Source organism: Callorhinus ursinus, unplaced genomic scaffold (assembly GCF_003265705.2).
Source record: "Callorhinus ursinus isolate GAN/ISIS: 27379988/994484 unplaced genomic scaffold, GSC_fseal_2.0 scaffold1, whole genome shotgun sequence".
NCBI lineage: Eukaryota > Metazoa > Chordata > Mammalia > Carnivora > Otariidae > Callorhinus > Callorhinus ursinus.
The window spans coordinates 92601376-92627516 of NW_027397063.1; the positions used below are offsets into that span (position 1 = coordinate 92601376).

At 36.6% G+C, this 26141-nt stretch overlaps 1 long non-coding RNA gene across 4 annotated transcripts in view; it reads right to left on the reverse strand.

Annotated features, from left to right (window-relative positions):
* The window catches only part of LOC141370353 (uncharacterized), a 471200-nt gene extending 451386 nt beyond the window's left edge, over positions 1 to 19814 (reverse strand). For all 4 annotated transcript variants that reach the window (XR_012374341.1, XR_012374335.1, XR_012374349.1 and 1 more), the window contains exons 1-2: positions 19683 to 19814; positions 19211 to 19350 (exon numbers count right to left, since the gene is read on the reverse strand). This is a non-coding gene — a long non-coding RNA (uncharacterized lncRNA). The remainder of the gene's footprint in view (positions 1 to 19210; positions 19351 to 19682) is intronic.
* Positions 19815 to 26141: the final 6327 nt, after the last annotated feature.

Here is a 26141-nt window from a genome sequence, read left to right on the forward strand (position 1 = left end):
AAGAAAGAAAGAAAGAAAGAAAGAAAGCAAGCAAGCAAGCAAGCAAGCAAGCAAGCAAGCTAGTTTAGGGTGGAGGGCAAAGAGCTCCAGCTGTTAGGGGAAAGGAGGAAGATGGAGTAGATCAGGGTCAGAGAAACAAAATCATTCTGGTTTCTATCTCTTTGCAAAATGAAATCTTCATTAAGATGTAGTAGGCAAAATGCCCAACCTAACCCCTAACTAGCATCTTAACTTTTTCTGTTAACAGGAAATCCCAGGGAAGAGGTTCAGACCCATTGCTATCTAATAACTTCTCTACAGTAAAGCAGCAATGCTTTTCAGAAGCAACTTCTAAACAAATAACAAAGAGAGAATGCGCCTTGTGCAACCCCAAACAAATCATTTAACCCCACTGAGCCTCATTTTTTTCCATTAGCAAAATAATACTACCCCCATCCTCCTTTAAAGTGTTGTCAAGATAAAGGAGTGGATTCTCCAAAGCACAGGGAGTTCCTGAGATTAAACACGCTCTATGAACACAAAGTGCAATCACTTAATAATTTACAAGTTCTTGTGTTTTTGTTTTGATTATGATATTGAGATCTGGAGTGGTTATTTTCAGAAACTTTTTTTTTCCCTGTTCTCTCTTTTCACTTATGTAAGAAAGAGCTGCCTAAGTGAAAGGTCTTGCTACAACTTCAGAGTCAACAGCACACAAAATAGCATACCTCGGGAAAATCTCTTGAAATATCTACCATAGCTAGAGACTGAAATTTCTTCCTCCTAATATGATAGGTATATAAGATTGGTATCCATTCAATATACATTTACTGAGCCTAGACTCTCTGCCAGATATAGTACAAGCCCTGAGAATATTAGAAAGAGAATGACATGTCCCACCTTAGGGACAATCTAATTAGGAAAACAGATACAAAAACCAACAGTTAAAATGTGAAATTGTTGCAACTATTTTCAAGTTGTTATTGGAACGTGACAGTGGGAGTGATTAATTTGTTGTTTGGTTTATTTTAATTGATAAGAGTCACATAGACCAATTACAGCTGCTGGAGGCTCCTTGGAGCATTTAATGACCAGCAGCTGGGTAGTGGAAAAACCAAGAATATGAGCCTGGGAGTTAGAAGCCCTGGACCCATTTCCACCTTTTTTTTAGTTGACTGAGCCTTAATCTCATCATCTGCAAAATGAATTGGTTTGCTAGGTGATTGCTAAGATTCTTTCCAGCTTCCACATTTATGAAATCTTTCTAATATTATACTTATTGCAGTTTATCTTTTCCTCCATCCCCTCAGTCCTGTGTTTTCAAATCATTTGAAGTTAAGAGAAATGTATTATTTATTTTCTTTTATGTGGAAAACCAATAATATTATTAAGTCATACGAGAAATTCACAGACCACTGTACAGAAATTGAGATTTCAAACTGACCCTTTGTAAACCAGCAACAGCCTGCCCACATTTGTACTTTTCTGCTTTCTGGAAGATGTGTCATCCCTGTCAAATGTTTTTATAAGGTTACGAAACAGATTAGTGTATGTGCAATGACAGCACCAACAACATTACAGTATGTAAATGAAGGGCTATAACAGAGCTTCCTGAAGGGAAATGGATGAACAAGTTGGCTAAATCAGTTACGAATGAAAAATTGATCAACAAAGTACAAAATAATGAACAGCCCTAGGATATTACCACTGCTTAAGAAAACAGATTATTTTTCCTTTCAAAATCTCTGTCGTTCACACAGAAAATACTTAGGCCTCTATGACCCTGAATAATTTTCAAGTCAGGACTCCCTAGCAGAACAGACCTCACAATGAAATAGTTCAGACTGCCAGAAAAAGACTGGGAAACTGACAGGAAACAAAGTGCCTGCTGAGTTAAGAACTGTCAAAACCTCACCAAAAAAAAAAAAAAAAATGGGTATTTTAAACAAGCCATTATTGGAGGGTGGCAAGGAAAAGGGAGAATACTTGGGTTCCACCCTACCCTGCACTTCAACTCTGGATTTTGAAGGAGTTAAAGGAGCTTTATTTAGAATAATGGTTTAATCAAAGCCCACACTTCTGTGAGCTCATGTCACTCTTCCTTTGCAGCCAGCTTAGCTTCCTCGCACGCCAGGAACAAAGGCTGTGCTGGCAGAGGAACAGTCCTGACACAGTCTATATGCTGCTCTTCCAAGGCATCCTGTAGAACCCCACCTCCTGGCTCCGGGGTGCTGGTAACCCCAAACCCCGCAGGCCTTCACAAGCCATCAGATAAGGGCACTCCACTCCCATGGGATCCTTCCCCTTGTACCATGGAATTATTGTGTTGCTTCGGATTTTCCTTGCAAAGGTTTCTAATTGACATTTCAAGTAACATCAGACACAAACTCGGTTTGTCAGCATGGATGTGCTTTGCCTCTCCTTTTAAAATAAAGGCTTAAAGCTCAGTAATTAAAATGCTGATTAACTTTTAAATACTGAAGTGTTTTATTCTGCGTTTGAGAGCTTCATGCTTCAAGCTGTGATTCTTTATATGGGTCTGAGGGGTGTTTCTTCTTATTTTCAAATGTGGAGCCTTAAGAAAAAGGGCGAGCGAAGCTCAACTGAATGCACCAGGGATGTTAGGAACACAAATGAGTCCCAAGGAGGAGTGTTAGTTCTGTGGAGCATAAACCTTTGCAAATGCCAATGGCTGGGAGAGATTGGAGCACTGACCTTCAGGGATAGTGAGGGGGACAATGTATAGGCCTGAGACTGGAGAAGTAGGAAAGAGCCAAATCACAGGGATGAGTTTGATCTAATCCCAAGTAACAGGAAGGCAGCCAAGGTTTTTAAGTAGGGGTCTGAAGTGATCTAATGTTTTTTTTTAAGGGTTTTAAAATTGTTAATTACCTATCAATGTGTACACGTGCATATGATAGCTAGCACACTGAAGGATTATGTGCCAGAGAATATTCTAAGGGCTTGGCATAGTACCCTATGAGATGGTATGATTGCTATCCCTCTTTACAGCTAAGGAAGCTGAGGCACAGAAAGTTAAGTAACGTGCCCAAGGTAACACACCTTGTAAGTGGCAGAGCAGTGACTTTTAGCCAAGCACTATGACGGAAGAACCTTTTTAGCCACTATGGTATAGAATACTAAGTCAACGACCAGTCGCTCTAAGGTTCCTGATAGTACCCCATGCCCACAACGCAAATTGTGTTCCAAAGAATTCATACAGAATGGAGTCCAATTTTTAGTCTTCCAGGTAGACAACGTTAAGTATGATGAATTCTGGACCTCCTACAATTTTCCATTTTCCCAGTAAATGAGAGATTTCAGGTATTCGTGGTAAGTGTGCTCTGGTGCCTTACGTGAATTTTCCTCAGGGTAATGATGATGACAATAACAACAAGTAACACACATAAGGCAAAAGACCTGTACCCTCAAATGTTCCCTTTTACTTTTCGGCTTTAAGTGATACACAGATACACCCTGAGGGTACTTCTTTCTTTTCGGCCATTGTCACTATCATATTCTATCCTGGAAGTAGAAGAAGTAGCCTCCTGGATCCTCTAAGTCAGAAATCACTCAGACATACTCTCTTTCCTTCTCCCTCAAATTGCCCCTGCTATTCCTCCTGAAATCACCTAATGACCTTTGGGAGACCCCTTGCCTAGTGGCTCCACCACTTCTCTATGGGCAAGTGTTCCTTGTCTTCCTTCCTCGCCCACATTAGATTCCATGATTCATCCTCATAATCGTGCTCTCATAAATACCTCATGTGAGCCTCCCTCGCTCCAACCCTCTTGACCAGCAAGACCCCTAACTAAACTCAACCATTTGTTCTTTCAGTGCCCCAGTCTTAAAACTAGAGAAGAGCTCCAGCACTTCAAATTTGTGACTGCCAACTTCAATTGCACTTCCAATTCCACTTTTGCCCCCAGTGAGGGCCTGCCCTAACCCGAGGTAAATTTTTTAGAAATATTTAAAGATACCTGGGCCTTACCCCAGACCAATTAGACCACCATCAAGAGTTCAGACAAAGTCGAAAGTGTCTTTAAAGTGCTTGAATGATTCTACTGTGCAGCCAGAATTAAATCACTCTCGGTTGCCAATCTCATTTCATACTTCTGTGAGACTCAAATAGAAGCCATTAGGTAAGAATTTCTTCGCTTTTCTATAGCAAATCCACAAAACCTGGCAGTTCTATCTCCATATTATATCACAAATGTGTCCACAACTTACCATCTCACCGTCTCCATTGCTGCAACCCTGGCCCAAGCCACCATACCTGATCTCTGAAGCTTCTCATTGCCTCCCTAATTCTATTCCCTATAAACCGTTTGCCACCTAGCATCTATACTATTTTTTAATGTTAAAAACATTCTACGACTTCTCATCCAAGAATTTAATCCAAGCTCTTTGCCAAGTCCTTCAGTATCTGTGTGATTTATCCTGTTTAACTATAAAATCTTGTTCATCGTATATGTCTTTTCTCTCACAATATAATACAAACACTAGCCTCCTTCATTCCACAAATCAGGAGACATCATAGCTGCTGCTGCTGGCATAGCCTCTAGCCTACCCTCATCCCTGCCTCCACCTTTAACTTGGCTAACTCCTACTCATATTCAGGCTTTCCATCCAAATATCTCTTTCATGAAGAGAATTTCTCTATTTCCCAATAAAACTTTGTTCCCTCTTATTTTCCTTTTTCATAACATCCTGAGTTTTCCTTCTTAATATGTCTCAATTTTTAAACTATGTATATGCCAAGTTTATGTTTAGACTCTTAATGGATATAAGGTCAGAAACCACATTGAATTAGTCTCCACTACGTACAAAATGCCTAGCTTGGTGCTTGTCACATGGTAGAAAAGCAGTATCTATCTGCTGATCATCTGCTATATTGAAAAAGAAATTTGTGGGGCGCCTGGGTGGCTCAGTTGGTTAAGTGACTGCCTTCGGCTCAGGTCATGATCCCGGAGTCCTGGGATGGAGTCCCTCAGCAGGCTCCCTGCTCAGCAGGGAGTCTGCTTCTCCCTCTGACAGCACCCCCCTCATGCTCTCTCTCTGTCTCATTCTTTCTCTCTCAAGTAAATAAATCTTTTTTTTAAAAAAAAGAAAAAGTAATTTGTAATCACCTTGAGTTTGTTTTCTAAGGAGTCTTGGGAATTGCTTCCTAATAATTTTTAAAATTAATCCAAAGCAATAATTTCTTTACTGTAATCATCCTATTGTCAAATGATACTAGAAGCACTTCAGATTTGATTATATTATCAATCAGGTCATATGTAGAGTGCTCTTTCTCCCAACAATTCATGTGTAATGTTTCCTGATACCCAGATGATAATCTATTCCACAACTGCAAGACATCCAGGATTAAACAAACATCAGTATATGTTTCCATCTGATAAAAAGATTATATATTATTTTGACCAAATTAAATAGTTAAACACTAATTCAATTTTATTCATCACTTCAAAGGACCATCTTCTGGATATACCAATCCTTTTATCGAGTGTATTTTTAGTTTAATTTACTCTTATCTGTGTTATTTCATTCTATCTTCTTTGATTTTGTCTTTCATTAATTTTCAAGTTGAATGTTGAGCTCATTAATTTCTAGTCATTCTCTCTTTCAACTAAAAAAATGAAGACCTACATATAACCCTCTAAATCAGAGATTGGCACACTCTGACTACAGGCCAACTCCATGCATGTTGTATGCCCCCGAGGGTAAAAATGGTTTTTATATTTTTTAAAGGGTTGTAAGTACAAAATAAAAAAGAATATGTGACAGAGACCATATGTTGTTCACAAACCCCAAAATATTTATTTTTTGGGCCTTACAGAAAAAAATCTAATCCTGATTGAAAGGATGTTTTAGCTGGGCCTATAATTTTGTTATATAGTATTTCCATTATCATTTCATTGTAAATATTTCTATGTCCCATAATTTCATTTTGACAAAATTATTTCGAGGTATGTTTTTTGATATCCTAATGTGTCATTTTGTACTTTGTTTCATTTTTGAAGCTAACTTAATTTCTTTTTGATAAGATGACTTGACATGGATACTAGCAAATATTTGATAGAAACCCAGACTTGCTTTATGACTTACCACATGATCAACATTTTTGCATGATCTATGTGTGCTTGAAAAGAATCTTTATTTTTTAAATGTTGGTTGTATGATCCTATTCACATCCATGAGATCTAGTTATTTAATCAGCTTGCTCAAATCATCTACATCTTTATTGACATTTTATTCACTGATCTAGTAACCACTAAAAAAGGTGAGCTAATTAATCTCTCCCATTACACGGGTTTGTCCTTGCATTTCTGATTATTTTGCTTTGTGTATCTTGAAACTATATTATCAGTTGCATACAGTTTAAAATTTCTACATCTCTTGGTGACTTGACTCTTTAATTAATATAGATAGACTTATGATTAGCAATGTTTTTTGACTTCAAACTAATCTTATCTGGCATTAGTATACCTATAGCAATATTCATCCAATTCGTATTTTTCTAGTTCATCTTTTTACATTACTTTCAACTTTACTGAATCACTATAAATGGAAGTTAATTGAACTATTATAAATATATGTAGATCTGACAGTCTTTTAACTGGAAGCTGTACTTTGTTTAAATTTATTTTGATTATTAATACATTTGGATTCCTTTCTATCATCTTATTTTGCACCCTGTTGATCTACTATTTGATTTTTTTATTTCAAACTTAGTTTTAACTCTCATTCCATTTTTTTTCTAGCAGAAAGGAGATAATATTCTATTTCCAAAGAAGTTTTCAAATGTATACTTGACAAAATCTATGGTTAATCAATTTATTAATAACAAGGACACCACAGTGCTTAAACTGCAATTATTTCCTTTATATACCGCAAACTGACAATAATTTAGTTTGTCTTGCTTCTATGTCTTCAAATTAGACAATATTAATATCATACTCACTTTTTGCATAATCTAAATGTTGACCATGTCTTCCTGCTCAAGTATTCTTTATAGAGTCAATCCTCCTATTTGTAGATTCTATATTTGTGAATTTACCTACTTACTAAAGTGTGTAACCCCAAAATTAGCCATTGTGGCACTTTTGTAGTCATTTGCCCACACACACCAGCTCACAACAGCAAAAAAACTTGAGTCATTTAATGCATGCACTCCCAGCTGAAGTTGAACAAGGTGGCACTTCTTTCAGTTCTCATTCTATAAACAAATATCCTTTTTGTGGTCTATTTAGTGCTGTGTTTTCTCATTTTTGTTGGTGATTTCACTGTTTAAGTAACCCCAAGCATAGTCCTGAGGTTCTGCCTTGTGTCCCTAACTACAGTGAAGCTGTGGTGTCCCTTCCAAAGAAAATACGTATGCTAGATAAGCTTTGCTCAGGTATGAATTATAGTGCTGTTGGCCAGGAGATCAATGTTAATGAATCAAAAATATACATTAAATAAGGCATCTTTAAATATAAACACTCATAAAACAGTCATAAAACATATATTGATTGGCTGGCAAAAATGTTATGTCCAGATACTCACAGAATCATGACTCTATTTCCACTAGAAGAAATAATTCTGTATTTGCTAATTCAGTGTTCACAGCAACTTAATAGAATATAACTGCAACAAATAATAAGAATAAACTATATTATGATTTTCCTTCCTCTGGAATACATTCTTGAGAAATAACTTAATGGGGGTCTATTGGTTGTAAATACATTCTGTTATCATTTAAGTATATCTTTATATTATCTTCATTCTTAAAAGATAATTTTACTAAGTGTAGAATAGTAAACTGATAATTACTTTTTTAGCACATTGATAATGCCTTTCCATTGTTTTCTGTCTTCCATTATTACTACTGAGAAATCAGTTAGCAGGCTAATTAATTGTTCCTTCCTAACTAATCTCTTTTTTCTCTGATTACATTCAGACATTCTCTTTGATTTGTTGTTCTGAAATCTGTTAAGCTTTTTGATTGGTGTTTTTCATCAGTTCTGGAAAGTGTACATTGATTTTTTCCCCTTTTTGAATATTGTATATCCTCTATTCTCCCCTCCCTTTCTGGGACATTTAAGAGCTGTATTTTAGATCTTCTCAATCTGTCCTTCACCTATCTAACATTTTCTTTTCTTTTCTTTTTTTTTTACTGTTCTTAACTGTGAATATTTTCTTTGTATTAGTTTTCAAACCACTAATAGTCTCTTCGTCAGTGCCATCCTGAATTTTAAGGATCCATTTTTTTTAAATATTTTATTTATTTATTTATTTGATAGAGACACAGCGAGAGAGGGAACACAAGCAGGGGGGAGTGGGAGAGGTAGAGGCAGGCTTCCCATGGAGCAGGGAGCCCGATGGGCTCAATCCCAGGACCCCGGGATCATGACCTGAGCCAAAGGCAGACGCTTAACAACTGAGCCACCCAGGCACCCCTGAGCCATTTATTTTCTAAGTTCAATTATTATGTATACTATTTTCTAATACTGAAGTTTTATTTGATTCTTTTTCTTAAAACCGTCTTGTCAATTTTTATATGTTTGCGTTTGATTCTTCCATGCTTCTGGGGTCACATCTGACCTGAGATCAATTGCAACTAAATTTTCAACTCAATTCACAAGGTATGAATCCTTACCTTAGGCTACAAGTGCTTTGGAGTGACATTTTCTTTTCTTACTCTACCTTAAGCCAAGAATAAAACAGACACAATTCCCCCCATACTCCCTGCAAGGCAACTATCTCTAATTCACCACTTGCTTATCATCTCAGAGGATCCTGATTTATGCAAGGTAATAAGGTGTCTCTAAATCCATCAGAATTGGAAAAGGCCCTCAATGATAAACAGAGATCCTCAGGATATATATTAGATTCAGTACTTTCAGTACTCAGTACTTTTCTGAATTCAAAATTACTTATTTGTATACTCCCCCAAAATACATTTAAAATGTCTTTAAAATATTTCATATTGTACATCTCTTCTGCCATACACCCAAAAAGGGAAATCTAAATCAATGTTTCTGACAGAATTTTTAAAATACTTAATTATTAAGATTATGGTTAAAAAAAAGGATTAAATTCCTTTGAATAATTCTTATGCTTTTATATTAGCTGCCTGCTCAAACTAATAAAAAGTAGGTAGATAATGTACGTATTTTAACCTTATTATAATGCAATACTACATATAGGGCAATGTTGCTACAGTAAGGAAATAGTAATGCTAAAAAATATATAAGGATACATATGTTATGGACTGAATTGTGTCCCCCCCAAAAAATAATATGTTGAAGTCCTACCTCCCAATGTGACTATTTTTGGAGATAGGGTCTTTAAGAAGATAATTAAGGTTAAATGAGGTCATTAGGGTGGGGTCCTACTCAATAGGACTAGTGTCCTTCTAAAAGGAGGAATAGATACCACGAGAATGCACACAGGGGAAAGGCCATGTTGAGGACACAGTGAGAAGGTGGCCCTCTACAAGCCAGAAAAAAAGAACCCACAAGAAACCAACCCTGCCAGCACCTTGGTATTAAACTTCCAGCCTCCAGTATTGTAAGAAAATAAATTGCTATTGTTTAAACCATCCAGTCTGTTGTATTTTGTTATGGTGGCCCTAGCAGACTAATACAATATATGCACATACATTTAAAAATCTTAAGTTAAAAAAAACTGCACATGCATAATAGATATAGTTGTATTAATACCATGAATGCCTTATAAAATTCAATGGAAGTGTTTTCCAAAACAATACAGAGCAAAACAAAACAAATAAAACTTCCTGATGTCAGTAAAATTTTACTGACAAGTCAAAAATGTCAATAATTGATATTCGGCAATATATACTGCTTGACACTTTTTTGATGCCTAGCAATGAAATTTTTCGCTGGCATCTCATCTAGAAAATAATAGATTTTTGTAATAATAAACTAAATTTGTTCAAGCAAGAAAACATATCTAACAATGCTTTTTTAACACTCTGTCAAATACATGAAGAAAGGAAGCAAAACTAAGATTATTTTCAAGTGGAAAATGGAAACAAATTTTTAAAATATTTTTAACTCAAAGGACAATGAATACAAAACATATTGAGAATTGTGAGCTGCCATCAAGGCAGTGCTGATAGAAAAAATTATGGACTTAGGTGCATATATGAAAAAAAGAGGAAAAGCTAAAAATCAAAGATCTAAGCTTCCATTTTAAGAAGCTGGAATACGACAGCAAATCAAAACTTAAAAAAGCAGAAATCAATGAAATCACTAATAGGTAATGAATGTAAAATAAAAAAAAATTTAAACCGTATGTGCCTCTTTAAAAAGATTAATAAACTCTACACACTACTAGTAACATTAAGCAAGAGAAACAAAATGAAAATACAAATTACCAACTTAAGGAAGACAAAAGGAACTATAGATATCAAAAGGAAACAGATATTAATATATTATACCAACAAATTTGAAAATTTGGATGAAATAGACAAATTCCTTTAAAAATACAACTTAGTAAAAAAAAAGTAAAAAAATACAATTTAGTAAAAAATAAATAAATAAATAAATAAAATAAAAATACAGTTCAGTAAAACAGACCAAAGATAAAACAGAAAACCAAAATACATAACTATCTAGTTGAATCCATTATTTAAAACCTTGCCAAAAATATAACCCCAGGCCCACATACCCTTATCCATGAATTCTTCCTAACCATCAAACATAAACCCTTTGATATAATAGAGGGGGGATAAAAAGAAAGAAAATTGCCCCAACATTTTGGAAGGAGCTAGCACAATTTCGAAAGCAGAAGCTGATGAGGACCAAAGAAACTAGAATTACAAACTAGTCTCTCAAAAACACATTTGAAAAACTCCTAAACAAGATATTATTAAATATAACTGAGCAATACCTAATAAGGATCGTACAACATGACCAACTGAAGTTTATTCCTAGGTTTGGAATTACGATGTTTACAATGTAATTTTTTCTAAAATCTTAGAAATCTCTTTTTTTGAACCAACTTAAATTATATTGATAAAAGCCAAACAAATTAAAATACCATGGCATAAGAACATTTCTGATATACTCTCAGTATATTTGTACAAAGGTCATAAGACATAACTTACTCTAACAAATAATCTCAAATTTAGGTCTAACTTGACTCTGCAGTTGCATTTTTATCTCAAGGAGCAAAAGTAGCTAATGTTATTCCCAAGAAGTATTCTATGATTTCTCCTCAATGCATCTTTTCTTATAAATCCAACAATTTACAGATCATCCTTATAAATAAAATTTATAAGTGAATTACATTATTTTAACCTATTTCACACAAAAAGGATGTTTGCACTTTCATGTTACCTGAGAGCAATATATCCACGTTTTGTCCAGTGTAAGCAAATAATCAGATATCATCAACTTATTGTATAGCCAGAATTTCATATCTATCAAAGTGGTAACACCAAATTTAAACCTGTTAACATCAGGTACTTTAAACATTTCTATCACTAGAAATATGCTGAGTTTACATTTCAAGCAAATATGATATGAAATTAATTTAACTATATGCTCAATTTCATTACTTTCAAAAAGGACTACTTCTCTAATAAAAGAAACTTCATCTCTCTCGAGTTAATTAGTTGAATGATATATCATATAATCAAATTTTAACATAGTCACTAAAATTTTCCAGTAGGTTATTTCAAATATGAGTCTTCAAAATCTTATTCAAAGTAATAAATCACAGTTAAGATCAATTTAATACTACATCCCATTAAGGTTTTGAATGAACTATTACTTGCAACTTTGCAACTAACCAACTGAGAGTTTTATGGCTAAATACACTGTTGTTAATCAAGTTTTATTTTCTTTATTGATCATAATAAAGTATTAAGACTGCCCCTTAAAATATTCATAAACCTAATTCATATTTTTACTTGAATCATTTGTTAATCATCTTGAGAAAGTCACAGATACTGTAAATAGATTTAAGCATCATATTTTTCTAGTCACCTAAAAAAATTAAAAGCTTAAAGTTAGGATAATGTATTGTTAAGTAGAAAAATACAATATTTATAATTAAGATACTATATTCTTGAATACCAATAAAAATTTTGGAAAATTATCTGTTGAACACCAACTGCCAGTCAATATTATACCCAGTTAATTTTGCTCTATGTTGAAGACATAAATTGAGAGATATTTATTTGGAGAAAGAAATAATTAAAGAATAAGTTCTTCAATACTTTTAGGAGAGCATGAATTTATCCATATGGATGCTGCCATTGTCAGATGTCAGAGGATATGATAAAAAAGAAGATTCATGTTAGAGTCAAAGCCCTCAATGAAGAAGGTAGATTACCTGTGAGTTCGGAAGAAAACAGCAACCAGAGGAGCACTGGGTTAACAACCAGGTAGCATATACCTGAGAGCCGAAGGGTATAAAAGTGACAACAAGAGCAAGGAGAACATCAAAAGCAGAACCTAACTCAGTGTCTGACAAAGACTAAACACTCATTAGATATCTGTTCAACAAATGTTTACTGAATAGATGTCTGTTGAACAAGTAAATTAAAAAATAAGTAGATAAAAGTATTAACACCACTTCTCCTTCCTACTATATCTGGGCATGGGAGAGTAAGATTATACTCAAGAAAAGAAAAGGGAAAAAAAAGATAGACAAGAAAAAGGAAGGATGGGAGGAAGGAAGGAAGGGACACCTGCACACCAATGTTTATAGCAGCAATGTCCACAATAACCAAACTACGGAAAGAGCTGAGAGGTCCATTGACAGATGAATGGATAAAGATGATGTGGTGTGTGTGTGTGTGTGTGTGTAATGGAATATTACTCAGCCATCAGAAAGGATGAAATCCTACCATTTACATTGATGTGGATGGAATGGAGGTTATTATGCTGAGTGAAATAGGTTAATCAGAGGAAGATAATTATCATATGGTTTCACTCATATGAGGAATGTAGGAAAAAATGCAGAGGGGAAGGGAGGAAAGATGGAATGGGAAGAAATCAGAGAGGGAGACAAACCACGAGAGACTCCTACCTATGGGAAAGAAACTGAGGGTTGCTGGAGGGGAGGTAGGTGAGGGGAACAGGGTAACTGGGTGATCTTTAAGGGCGTTAAGGAGGGCACATGATCTAACGAGCCCTGGGTGTTATATGCAACTGATGAATTACTAAACTCTACATCTGAAACTGATGATATACTATATGTTGGTAAGTTGAACTTAAATTAAAAAAAAAAAAGAATGAGAGAGGAGACACCAAATGGTAGGAAAAGAGGCAGATCATCAGTGCCTAGAATAGTGACAAGTTTATAATTTGTGCTCAAAATGCCTATTAATAGAATTAATGGAATCCAAGAGAAAATGCCTAAGGAAGCATAAATACATCATCACCATTTGGCAAACTATCTCATCCTACATACACCCTTAACACCCTTCAAAAACACTCATTTGTTTTAGAGTATAACTTCTCTAGTAGACTGTATGTTTCATGATTAAATAAACCATGTTCAGCATTTCACCACTCGTCCCAGTACCAACTATGGTGTGTGACACATGTAGGAATATGTGTCAGATATGAATGAAAACAGAAGGAAAGGGAAAAAGAAAAAAAGAGAGAGAGGGAGGAAGAGAGGGAAAAGGATGATAATGGGGGGAAATGAGGTTTGAAAATAAAACCAACCACACCATTCCTTAAATTTGATTCCATGAGGCAAATTTCCAAGAACGTAGATGCAAAACTCCTCTACAAAAAATTAGCAAACTGAATTCCACAGTACATTAAAAAGATCATACAACACGATCGAGTAGGATTTATTCTAGGCATGCACGGACAGTTGAACATCCGCAAATTAACTGTGATATACCACATCAATAAAATGAGGAAAAATAATATGATCATCTCTATAGATGCATAAAAATCATCTGACAAAATTCAACACCCATTCATGATAAAAACTCTTAACAAACTGGGTACAGGGGGAATATATGTTAAAAGTAAAGTCCACATATGACAAACCCACAGCTAACATCATACTCAGTGCAGGATCAGGAACAAGAAAAGAAAGATCACTTTTGCCACTTTAAATTAACATAGTCGTGTAAGTCCTACCCAGAGCAATTAGCCAAGAAAAAGAAATAAAAGGTATCCAAATTGATTGTTGGGGGCTTGATAACAAAAGCAAAGGCAACAAAAACAAAAATAAGCAGGTGGGACTAAATCAAGCTAAAAAGCTCTGCAAAGTAAAAGGAACCACCAACAAAATGAAAAAGTAACCTACGGAATGGGGGAAATTGTGTGCAAACCATATATATGATAAGGAGCTAATAGTCAAAATATATAAAGAATTCACACAACCCAATAGCAAAAACAACAACAAAATTCTGATTAAAAACTGGTCAGAGGATCTGAATAGATATTCTTCCAAAGAATACATAGAGATGGCCAATGGTACATGACAAGATGCTCAACATCACTAATCATCAAGGAAGTACAAACAAAACTACAATGAAGTATCACATCATACCTGTTCATATGGCACTTATCAAAAAGAAATAACAAGCACTGGCAAGGATATGTTGAAAAGGGAACACTTGTGCAATACTGGTGGGAATGTAAATTGATTCCACCACTATAGAAAACAGTATGAAAGTTCCTCAAAAAAATCAAAATTAGAACTACCATAGGATCCACCAATCCAACCTCTGGGTACATATCGGAAGGAAACAAAGTCACAATCTCAAAGCGATATCTGCATCCCCATATTCATTGCAGCATTGTTAACAAAAACTAAGTGTCCATCAAAGGATGAATGGATAGATATATAAAAATACATCTATAATGGAATATTATGTGGCCACGCAAAAGGAGGAAACGCTGACATTTGCAACAACACAGATAGGCCGTGAAGGCATTATGCTAAGTGAAATAAGTCAGATAGGGAAGGACAAATATTACATGATCTCACTTTAATGTGAAATCCGAAAAAAACAAAAAAACACACAACTCATTGAAACAGCACAGATTGGTGATTACCAAAGATGAGGGCTGGGGGTAGGGGAAATGGGTGAAGGTAGCCAAAAGGCACAAACTTCCAGATATAATAAGTTCTGGGAATGTAATGTACAGCATGGTCACTACAGTTAACAACACTGTATTATATATTTGAAAGTTGTTAATAAGTGCAACCTAAATGTTCTCATCATAAGAAAAAAGATAACTATGTGAAGTGATGGATGTTAACTAAATTTATTATGGTAACTATTCCACAATACATACATATATGAAATCAACATGTTGTACACCTTAAACCAATACAGCATTATATGTCAGGTGTATCTCAATAGAACTGGAAGAAAAAATTTAAATAAACTGATTCCTTGAGTCATTGTCCAGGTTTTGGCAAAATACAACCTCACTATTTCAATTCTAAACCATGCCAAGTGTAATAAGCATGTTTCCTAATTTCTGGATCAATATGATTTTAAATTTTGTCACATTTTTGCCATAAGTATACTTCTCCCTGACAAATTTGGTATCTCAGTTAAAGTTCAGAAAATTATGATCATCAGTATTCTAATTTAAAACCAGAATTTTATTAATTTTATTTGTACTGTATGACCTTTAAAGTTATATTGTCTTACATTTCAGAAGAACCTTAGACTATTTTCTCTCCTGAAACAAAAGACCTTTCCAACATGCCTAAGAACTAAAACTTTTGCTGAAACCCCTGTACCTCCAGGGAGCTTAGTAATCTGGAAGGAGAGCCCTTCACTCATCAGCCACTTGTTCTACTTGGCAAACCAGCCATCATCAATTACCAATTTCTTATGACAGTTCTCTCTTGCTGATCTCCTCTGAGCCCATAAATATTTTTTTAAATTTAAGACTAATGAAAACCTTATTATTTAAAAAAAGTATTCAAAGTATGCAGGTAAAGACACAGATCCCTTTGACCACAACCTAGAGTCTTTAAAATCTCATTCTTTTTTGTCTAACTAGAGAAATAAGTACACATATCCTAATGCCTTTCTTGCTAATAGACAGTATAGCTTTTCTCCCTGGAGTTTTCCAAGGGCTTTACACTCGACTTAAAGACTTTGGGGAAAAAAAAAAAAGACTTTGAAAGAAGTTCCAGAAAATTTAACATCTATCATCTATCCATCCATCTATTACTTTATTTTTACAAAGTTATTTATTCAGTGGCTATTTTGTTTGGGATCCTATGCAGTATCCTAAAGATACCACAGAGAATAAAAGACACTTCCCTGTCCTTAAGAGCTTACTACCTGGTGTAAGAGGTAGGTACAGAATGCTAACTTATCTGCCCCATACAATTATCTCAGTCAAATTCAGATTTGCCATATCTGCATGTGGACAATTCTTCCTTCTTCATTTATGTTCTTCCTATTTTGCTAGAAACATCCAAGTGTGAATTTTGCTAGAAATATCCAAGTGCTAAGAGTGAAGCAGCCCACAGAACACCATACCATGATTCTTTAGAGCCAGAGCCAAAAACACAACCTCCTTTCTTACTTCATATGGCAGAGAATCATAGTTTTTTGGGGGGGGGGAGTCTTGCGGCAGCTAAAATGCCTCCATTCTGAAATACATCAATCATTGAATCTTAGTAATGGAATGAACACTGGAGATTCCCTAGTCCATTTGTCCATTGCAAAAATTGTTTCTCCAATAAATAGTATATTTGTGTATCTCCAGGGATAAGGAATCTACAAACTTATGAGGAAATCAGTTCCATTGTTGAATGGATCTTCGTTTCTAAATTGAATGGAAATATGTGTCCCTAGGACTTCTGTTCACTTTTCCCATTTCTGTTATTTGAATCCATATAAAACAAATCTACCTCCCTTCTATTAATATTTTTCAGACCCTTAAACATGTCAAGGAAGCAACACTAGATTAATATGTTCATGTTTTGGCATAGTCAGAGCTTATTGAGCAAATATTACTAGCAACTTGGGTTAAAAGATGTATGAATGGCAAACAAGTCTTGAAAGTTAATGACAGAGGTATCTACCCGGAGCTATTTATTTATGGTTCAAAAGATAATAGACCCAGGGATCAGCAGCTTTCCTTCCCAGAGATGATTTATATTGTTTATATTATAGAGCGAAGCTCTGTCTCATCCTCCTTCCTCTGTCTCTGTCTCTGTCTCTCTCTCTCTCTCTATCTCTCTCTATCCTCCCAGAGGTAAGGCGTAACAGCTGTGCCATCACCCCCTAAATAAGCTCCGAGATTCATAATTTCGGAGTTCCTGTCCGCACTGTATGTGCAGATGACATCTTTCCTCATTATGTCAGCCCATGGGGGTTTGGGAGGTAGGGAACTGATTAAAATGTTTGTAATTAAAAGTCTGTCTCTGAGCCAGAAACCTCTTATTTCCTGTCAGAAGAAAATAAATACCGATACAACAATTTAGCAAAAAATAGCTATTATTAAGACTTCTCATCAGGCTGAACATCTTGAGATTCCTCGAGCCTCAAGCCAATTATCAATCCCCTTAGCACATTAATAACTGTCCTCTATTATGCTACTGTCGTTCATAAAATAGGTCCCTAAAATAAAATAATAACTAAAAGATAAGAAATCATGTGTCAGTCTTTTTAATCCAACTTTATAGGTTTTTATTAGTATATGCTAAAGTGGCTTTCTCTGTGTCTTTGTGTTGATGAGGCATGACATTGGTCTTCCTTAGACTACATCCACTTGAAAACCTATCCCCAGCTTTCTGCCATTCTGACTGTATATGTCTCCTATTATATTCCTTGGCAGTCTTGGGATCCTGCCTAGAGACTACTGGAAGAGTTCCATAGCATTTTGAGTCACGGCAGTATCTCAGGAGAGTGAGATTAGGTCCTAACATCTGCTTTCAAGTAGTTTTCAAATATGATTACATAAAATAAACTCAACTATGCATTCAACTTTTAAGTAAAGTTATATATTTGTGCAAGGTGAACTCTTTATGCTAAAGTGAATGTTATGGTGCAGGAGGAGGTTATTTAAGAACACTTGTCCTTACTTAACATAAGGACAATAAAGCCAAAGTAAAAGTTTGCCTAAAATCTCACAGTATGTGATAGGATGGCTTTGAATATGGATTCTTGAAGGCTCAGAATTTGGACAGAGCACACTCTCAAAATGTTTGGCCAGCTATTACATGTAAATATCATTTTTGAGCATAAACTTTTTATTCTTTTGATGTGAATATTTTTATGTTTCCTAGAAACACCTTAGGACATTTCCTGGTCTGACACATCAGATGCTATCTCTAACACATTTACAGCTCCAAACAGACAATTTGCTCAATAGTCAGTCATTTTTGTCTGCAGTAAAGAGAAACCTGAATAAGTAGAAAGCCATTTTTAAAAATATATCTATTAGAAAAACGTTACCCACTTGCGACATGATCTTTTGCCTACATGACTCCCTTATTTTCTTTCAAAAGATCTCCATTATATGCTATAAACAACCTAGCCTATAAACTTCCAGGGATGTGATTAAGTATCTTCTAAAAAGTAGTTACAATCCTATAACTCATGTTTTTTAACCACTGTCCAAGTCAACTTGAAATTTTAAAGTTATTCATTCTCCTCTAACAGTAACTATCGGCAAGGATTAATTTATATAATTATCTTAAAATAAAACACAATGGATCACTTTTTTTTTTTTTAACCAAAGATACAGACACTCAAAGCAATTCATCTTTGCTCCTCATCCCCAAATTTCTCACACTCTATACCCTGGCTTTATTCTAAACAGAGGGAACAATTTTATTACTGTAACTGGTAATATTCCTCTTAGATTTGCCTATATTCATTATTTTGACTCTGGTGTTCTTTTTTAGAAGTTTGCATTCGGGATTGAGCAGCTTTCAAAGAGAAACTTTGTGTCTGAACAGTGGGCCCCTCTCTTTCATGCCTGAGTTGCCAGGGTACCAGAGTACTCAAAGGGAGTTTACCTAGCAAATGTACTTATTGAAATTGGCAACAGTCCACACTTGAAATGCCCGCAACTCCCAGGCCACCTTGGACTGTCAGCTCATTTCAGCTACAAAGTGACTCCTGTGGTGGGTTTCTTCCATTAATTATGCTTACAAACCATTCATTGTTGGCATGGTGTTAAAAATAAATTTTCCAAAGGTCTCCCGGTTGTATTAAAGCCCCCTTTGCGCTTCATCGTCACTGAAAAGCTGTGATACTCACGGCCAGGGAGGTGCTCGGCAGCAGGTCGTGTCTCCTGCCTCCCGCGGCAGCTGATCCGTGCGCTCAAGCGACCTTGCAGCAATCTCAGCCTTTCTAAGAACCATCCCGCTTGATGTCTTTCTATTTTTCAAGATGAGGCTCTACAGAGGGGAAAATATTGGGTGAGATTATTATTATCATCACTATTATCAGTCTCTGAAAATCAGACCATATGTGTTTTCCTGAGATCACTCTCCCTTCCCAACAAGCCAACAAAAATAAACAAGACAAACAAAAATAAAACAGCGGCTCCGCGTTCACATCAGCACTTTTAATATAGCCCAAATTAGTTTAGCTATAGCTCAAAAAAACACTTCATTGTTTCAGGTTGTTAACCACAATGTCTTATAAAATGAAGCATGTTTACTGTCATTTTGCAAAAGTCATTTCTTCCTTTATGAATTCGGCAACGAAGAATTTCAAAGCTACCAACGTGGGATTGTTACCGTGCACCAGCCAAAGCTGTCAGGGCTCATTACCTCCAAGACAAAAATTACAGACTAATGTATTAAATGCTTGAATAGAAACACACTGCGCACCACCCCGGTTCTGCGGTAATGGGATGACACCAGCAGCCCACAAGGTGAACTACAGCCATCTCCCCTCCCCTCCCCCCCACCCCCGCTTTGCATCGCAGCGCACGGAAGTGGAGAGATGATAAACATCCCGGTCACAATCCAATTGCTGGATTTATTGCCAGCAGGACCGAGCAGCACTGCTGTTCTTGTGAATGCAGGGCATTCATTTTCACAAACCCCATTTCAAGGGGTCTGTCACGAAGAAAACACACTTCGTATCTGGCTGAATATTAGCATAGCAGCTCCCAGCCCCAATTTATCTCCCTTAAAAAGGGAACTGGAAGTCAATTTGAGGGGTTTGTTCTGATTCTATGGAACAAATTGATTTCAGTGATTACATCATGATGTCATCCTGGCTGAGGTGGATTTTTTTTTTTTTTTTTTAGTATTTTTAATTTTCCAGTCACTTTCTAAAAACTCACTTTTGTTTCTCTACAAGGATCCTACTTCCAGACTTTACAGATAAGTCCTTGAACACGTTTGGCATCCCTAAAACAGACTGGTGAGGTCATATTTTAAAATTCGTCATGCTGACAGTGACTGTGAACTCTCCCTCCTCCTCCTTAGTCATCTACCATACACACCTGCCCAACAAAGAACTGCAAATGATCTCCTCCTGCCTGAATTGACGCTGTGAACTCCAGCCTTAACTTCCTAAATTGTTAGTGTTTGTGTTGGACACCTGCAAGATGTGGGCTGGCAAAAAGAAAGCGATGGAGCTTCAGTATACAACGGACAGATACGTTGATCTGCCCCTGGTGCCTAGAGAATAGGACCCTCATCCTGAACTAGAAGGACTCATTCTCTCATCCCGACCAGGCAGATGCATGAGCGTGCCTCTCATATTTCTAATGTGCAAACTGTCAAACCATGGAAAACTTGAAAGGAACCTGAAGGGAAGATCGTTTGGGAAAATAAGGTAAAATAGGAAGACGTATAGTTTGGACACTGACCTAGGTGGGAATCATGGCTCTAGTACTTACCAGCTGGGTGACCATGGGCAAGTTTCCTAAACTCAGTTCTCCTTTCTGTAAGATGAAGAGCAATAATGCCTACTTCACTGGGATGTGGGGATGAGTAAGAACATATGAAATTCACTTAAAATAGAGGCCCCACTTTGGGGTGTCTGGGTGGCTCAGCTGGTTAAGCACCTGACTCTTGATTTCAGCTCAAGTCTTGATCTCAGGGTCATGAGTTCAAGCCCTACATTGGACTCTACTGTGGAGCCTACTTTAAAAAGGGGGGAGCACACTGGAAAAATTCAGTGGTGGGTAGAGGTTATTATTACTTGATTTTGAATAATTATTTTAATTCATTTATTAAGGATTTTTCACTTGCCAAAATGCCATGAACGTTATAGTCATGTCATAAAAATCTAGGCTATTCTACTTACTTAGAGCTATGTTTTCTAGGTGACTTCCTCTCCACCCATACCACACAATGTTGATCAACGACATTTATTGTCTACTCAGTTGTGAACAGCTTTCAGGTCTTAACTCTGAGGCTTTGGGTGAGTCTGTGACATTGAATGTATGTCGACATGTGGACATAGTTTCACTCTTAAGTCCACACCCCACACCCCACTCTCCCCAACCCCATGGCTCTACCAAAGCCGCTCAAAAACTGATCAGAATGCAAACACTTTATTGTTCATTCATGTTTTAGTTCAATATTTCACTTCTGCTATCCTAATATCGTACATTCGTGGCTTTGGAGTATAATTTCACCTAACACTTATTTTCTTGAGTACCTATGTTGACGAATGCAGCATATGTGAGGTGCTGGAACAGATCGCCTGAACATAGCCTCTTCCCTCCAGGTCAGTGCATTCATTTCAGGAGGGTAAAAGAAAATGATTTCCAAATGTCTAAAACAAAAGGTGAAATGGCACAAGCGCCACGTGAGAAAAATAAAATACTATGGAAATTTTGTATACTAAAGGGACCAGAAATGGTTTCTCTGAGGTGGCATTTAGCATAAGCCTTTGTGTATGCTAAGGCTTTTGTTAAATTGGAAAAAATGGGGTGGACTAGGGGAAGAAGAGGTGTAAAAGAAAGGACAACAATTCAGGCAGAGGAAAATTTATGTAGGGAGAATAATAAATGTAAAGGTCACACTGCAGAGGATCTCAAATGCTTTGGTAAAATTGGGTCCTGAAATTGTAAAAGCAATGGTTAAACACTAAAAGTGTTTGAATGAGGAAATAATATGATTTTTTTAATTGCTTTAAAAAGATGAAGCAAGTAGCAATGTGAAGGTAATAATGATAGCGAGGGACAAAGAGATACTGGGACATCAATAGAATCTTATTTTAGGAAATAATTAACAAAAGCCCAAACCATAAGCCCCTGGGTGGTGCAACATAGTTCACCTGGTAAAATCCTATTACAAAGCTTTGTTCAATTAGGTACTTATCAGTTTTGAAGGAGATGGATGCATTCATATTGAATAGCCAGGGCATCTCTTTTTTCATGAACGGCAACTCCTTATCACATTCTCTTTTCCACATATTCATGGAAAAGCCTAAGGTGTCAACTCTGCCTTGCCTGTCCCCTCAGTGTGGTGTCAGGAGCAAGGCACTCCACCTTCCTGCACAACAGAGGAAACCCTGATTGAAGAGCAGGTCCATAACTGACTCCATTCCCGGAGTCCTGTTTCGGAGATGCCATCACAGACCATAGGTGGCCGTGAAATAGATTTCCTTTTCTCCATTCCTGGGAAAATAACTAAAATTTTCTCCTTTTATAAAGCATTTTTTTTCTCCAATGGACTCAACATGTTCTTTTAATAGTTTTTTCAGTAGCCTTCTGAAGGCAAATGTTGTGCAAGAATGATCATTCTGTCTTTACAGATGAGGAAAACTGAGGCAGGGTGATTGAGTATCTTGCCTGAGGCCATAGCAAGTCAATTTTAGAGCCAGGAACAGTCACCTTCACTGTGTCTCCAGCACTTTGGCACAATACTCTGTCATGGTATGTTCCTTGTGAGCCATGTACATGACAGCAAGTATTAAAATGATGTCCACATTCTAGGTGCTGATAAATACACACCGGTATTATGAATGCCACAGAGGATAACTAAGCTCTCTGAGAGGAAGATCATCATTTACTCCCAACTCTCCCTCTTCTTCATATATATAACTTCTTTACAAACTTCTAGTGTAATCTGTACTTCGCCTTTAAGTTTTTTACTTACTTTATCTAGTTTCTCACCAAAGCTGAAGCCTAAACAGTGTAAGATTTTGCCCAATGGGATAGCATGCTTCTCAGAAGCACATAATCTATTTTTCCTTACCTTGGAGCTCTCACTATGAAAAAGGACACAAAAATGTAAGTTCCAGATGTGTTACTTAATGCATTCAGTTCTTATATTAGAGATGATCTAGGCTGTAAGCAACAGAAAACCCAACTACCCAGGACTTAAACTGTAATTATAGTTTATTCAGTAAGAAATGTGGAGGTTAGGTGAGCTCTGAAGTGATTCAGCATCATAATGCTGCCATCAAATGCCCAAGCTCATATACGGTTGTGTTTTCAATAATGACTCTTCTTGTTACCTCACGGTGGTAAAAAGGTTGCTGTAGATGATGCATCAAATCCTTGTTCAAGAAAGGAAGAAAGAGGTGGGAAGTGGCAGTACCAGGAAGCAACCATCAGGTGCTTCTCTTTTATCAGGAAACAAGAATCTTTACCAGAAGCTTTCTAGAAGAATTTTGTTTGTATTTCATTGACCAGAACCAGATTATGAGGCCATTTTAGCTTAAAGTCAAGCTGAAAAGAGATTAGCTTGGCTTTACAAGCAAGACAAAGAAAGGAAAATAAGGATGAGAACCAAGTGTCAGCCACAACTCTCACGTCCATCAGTGGAGATTCGTAAGACTCAGTATACATGCTCTTCACCTAATTGATGTTTATAAAGCTACTCTCTGGGTAAGGTAAAATAATAATTGGAAAGAAATCAGAGAAATGAAGGAAATAAGAGAAATAAATGGATAAATGTTGAAGGGAAATGATTTAGCAAATAGGGAAAATTCTGATATGATTGGATAAACTAAAAGGTACCTTTCACAAGAAAAATCCCTATACACTTTTGAAATACACTGTGACAATCATGCAGAGAAATGGGGCATGTAATTCAGCTTATCTGAGCTCACACTTGGAGTTCTTAAATTTTTACTCCTCCTTTCATAATAATATCACGGCCAGGATTGTTTTACAAAGATAGTTTCACATGGCATTACTTACACCCTTTGAGCAAAATAACCCTTCACTTTCTAATCATTCCGTAAAACACTGGAAACATAGAAGAGCTCACTGAACATTCTTGTTTCCAATATCTGCTTCAAGCATACCTAAGGAATTCTTGATGTATCTGCATGACTGGGGCCACAGCAGATAATTAAGTTTCCTGCCTACACACCTTGGGAGTCAGAATTTTCCCCTTGGGTGGCCCTAGCTAGAGAAATGACCAAAGCATCGGGATTCAACAAAACTCCCATTGGCAAATATGCAAGGCAGAGCAAGAAAGCATTTTCAATGGCCCCTCAGAAATAAGAATGTAACAACTTCCAATTGTTACTGCCACTCTGCCGTATGCATTTTATTTTTTTTTAAGATTTTTATTTATTTATTTGAGAGAGCGAGAATGAGAGAGAGAGAGAGCACATGAGAGGGGGGTGGGTTGGAGGGAGAAGCAGACTCCCCGCTGAGTGGGGAGCCCAATGCGGGACTCAATCCCGGGACTCCAGGATCATGATCATGACCTGAGCCGAAGGCAGTCGCTTAACCAACTGAGCCACCCAGGCGCCCTGCCGTATGCATTTTAAATAAAAGTATTTTCGCTTTCAGCCATGCCCTGAGGCAAATCAATCCAGAGGGGGACCAAGTTATAAATTTAATAAATAAAATAATGTTGTCCATTGTGATATCTTAATGCCAGGCATAGGAAAGTCTCCTTCTCCTCAGATTCTTAAGCTCCAGTAAACACCAAGTGTTCTCACTGGTAAAGAGAGAGGTTGGGCGGAACTGCTGGCTGGTTCGCTAGGCTGCTGGTATTTGCTCCCCCTGAAGAGAACACCATCAGCAGCAACGTAGTAATGAACGGCTATGGAGCAATTATAATGTGTCAGCGCCTGTGCTAAGAAGTTGATGTATCTCTTCATTTATTCCTGACAATTACTCAATGAGGTAGACATTACCCCATTTTATAAATAAAGAAACTGAGGGTCAGAGATATTCAGTAACTTATCTAGGATAATATATCTTACGTTATGTGTCACAGGGCTAACATGAGGACCAGTTTTAGAATCAGACTCTTTCTTTTAAAGCCACTGCAGTCCATACCAATACTTGGTAAGAAATCTTTCTCTTTGTATTCTGGCATTCTGGGACTACTAGAAGCCTCTCAACCCAAGAGATAAAAGCATTTCTAATGTAAGAGTATGTTTCAGACAGTCTAAGCCTTGCCATAGTGCAAATTCTTAATAGAAGTAATTAAATTGAAATGTACCATTTAGCCACTTGTGTATCTTTATTTTCCGAGAAGCATTGCCTTATTAAGGTAAAAGTGAATACAACAGAATGGAGGGACAAGGTGTTTCAAGTTACTGCCACCAGAAGCCTTTATATACCATCAGCCATGAGGCATATCATCTAAAAATGCAGACCCAGTGGTTACAGGCAACCAAGTGGAGTCAAACAGTTCATAGCTTAATTGCCTTCTAAATTTTTATAACACCAAGAAAAGGCTTGACCTTACCAAGCAAGCTGGCAGGAAAATATGTCTTCTTAAAGCCTTCTGACCTTGAAACACTCATCTCAAAAAACTTCTTCCACCCATAGGCAGATACGTTTATCCATCATCCTGTGTGTGAGACAAAATGAGTCTACAGAGACAAGTTTCACCAAAAGAATTATAGATTAAAAAACAAACAAACAAACAAACACTTGGGTGCACTTGCAGCCCATTCCTCATCTCCAAAGGAATCTCATAGGAAATGCCACAGTGAGAGTATTTCCAGGGCTGAACTCCTTAACTATCTACACTTCTAAGGAATATCTGAGTACCAAACAGCAGTTAACATTCATTGACAAAATAGCATAAATTTCAGCAAATATGGACTCAGCTTTACCTAAATAATACTAAGTTATTAAGGTACCTGTTCATTATTTTTTACAGGATTTGGTATCTCCTTTTCTTCACCTTTAAAAAAAATCCTTTTAATGCTATGCTCCTGAATACCACCCCCCAAACATACACACACACACACACACACACACACACACACACTCACTCACTTTCACATAAAGATGTCT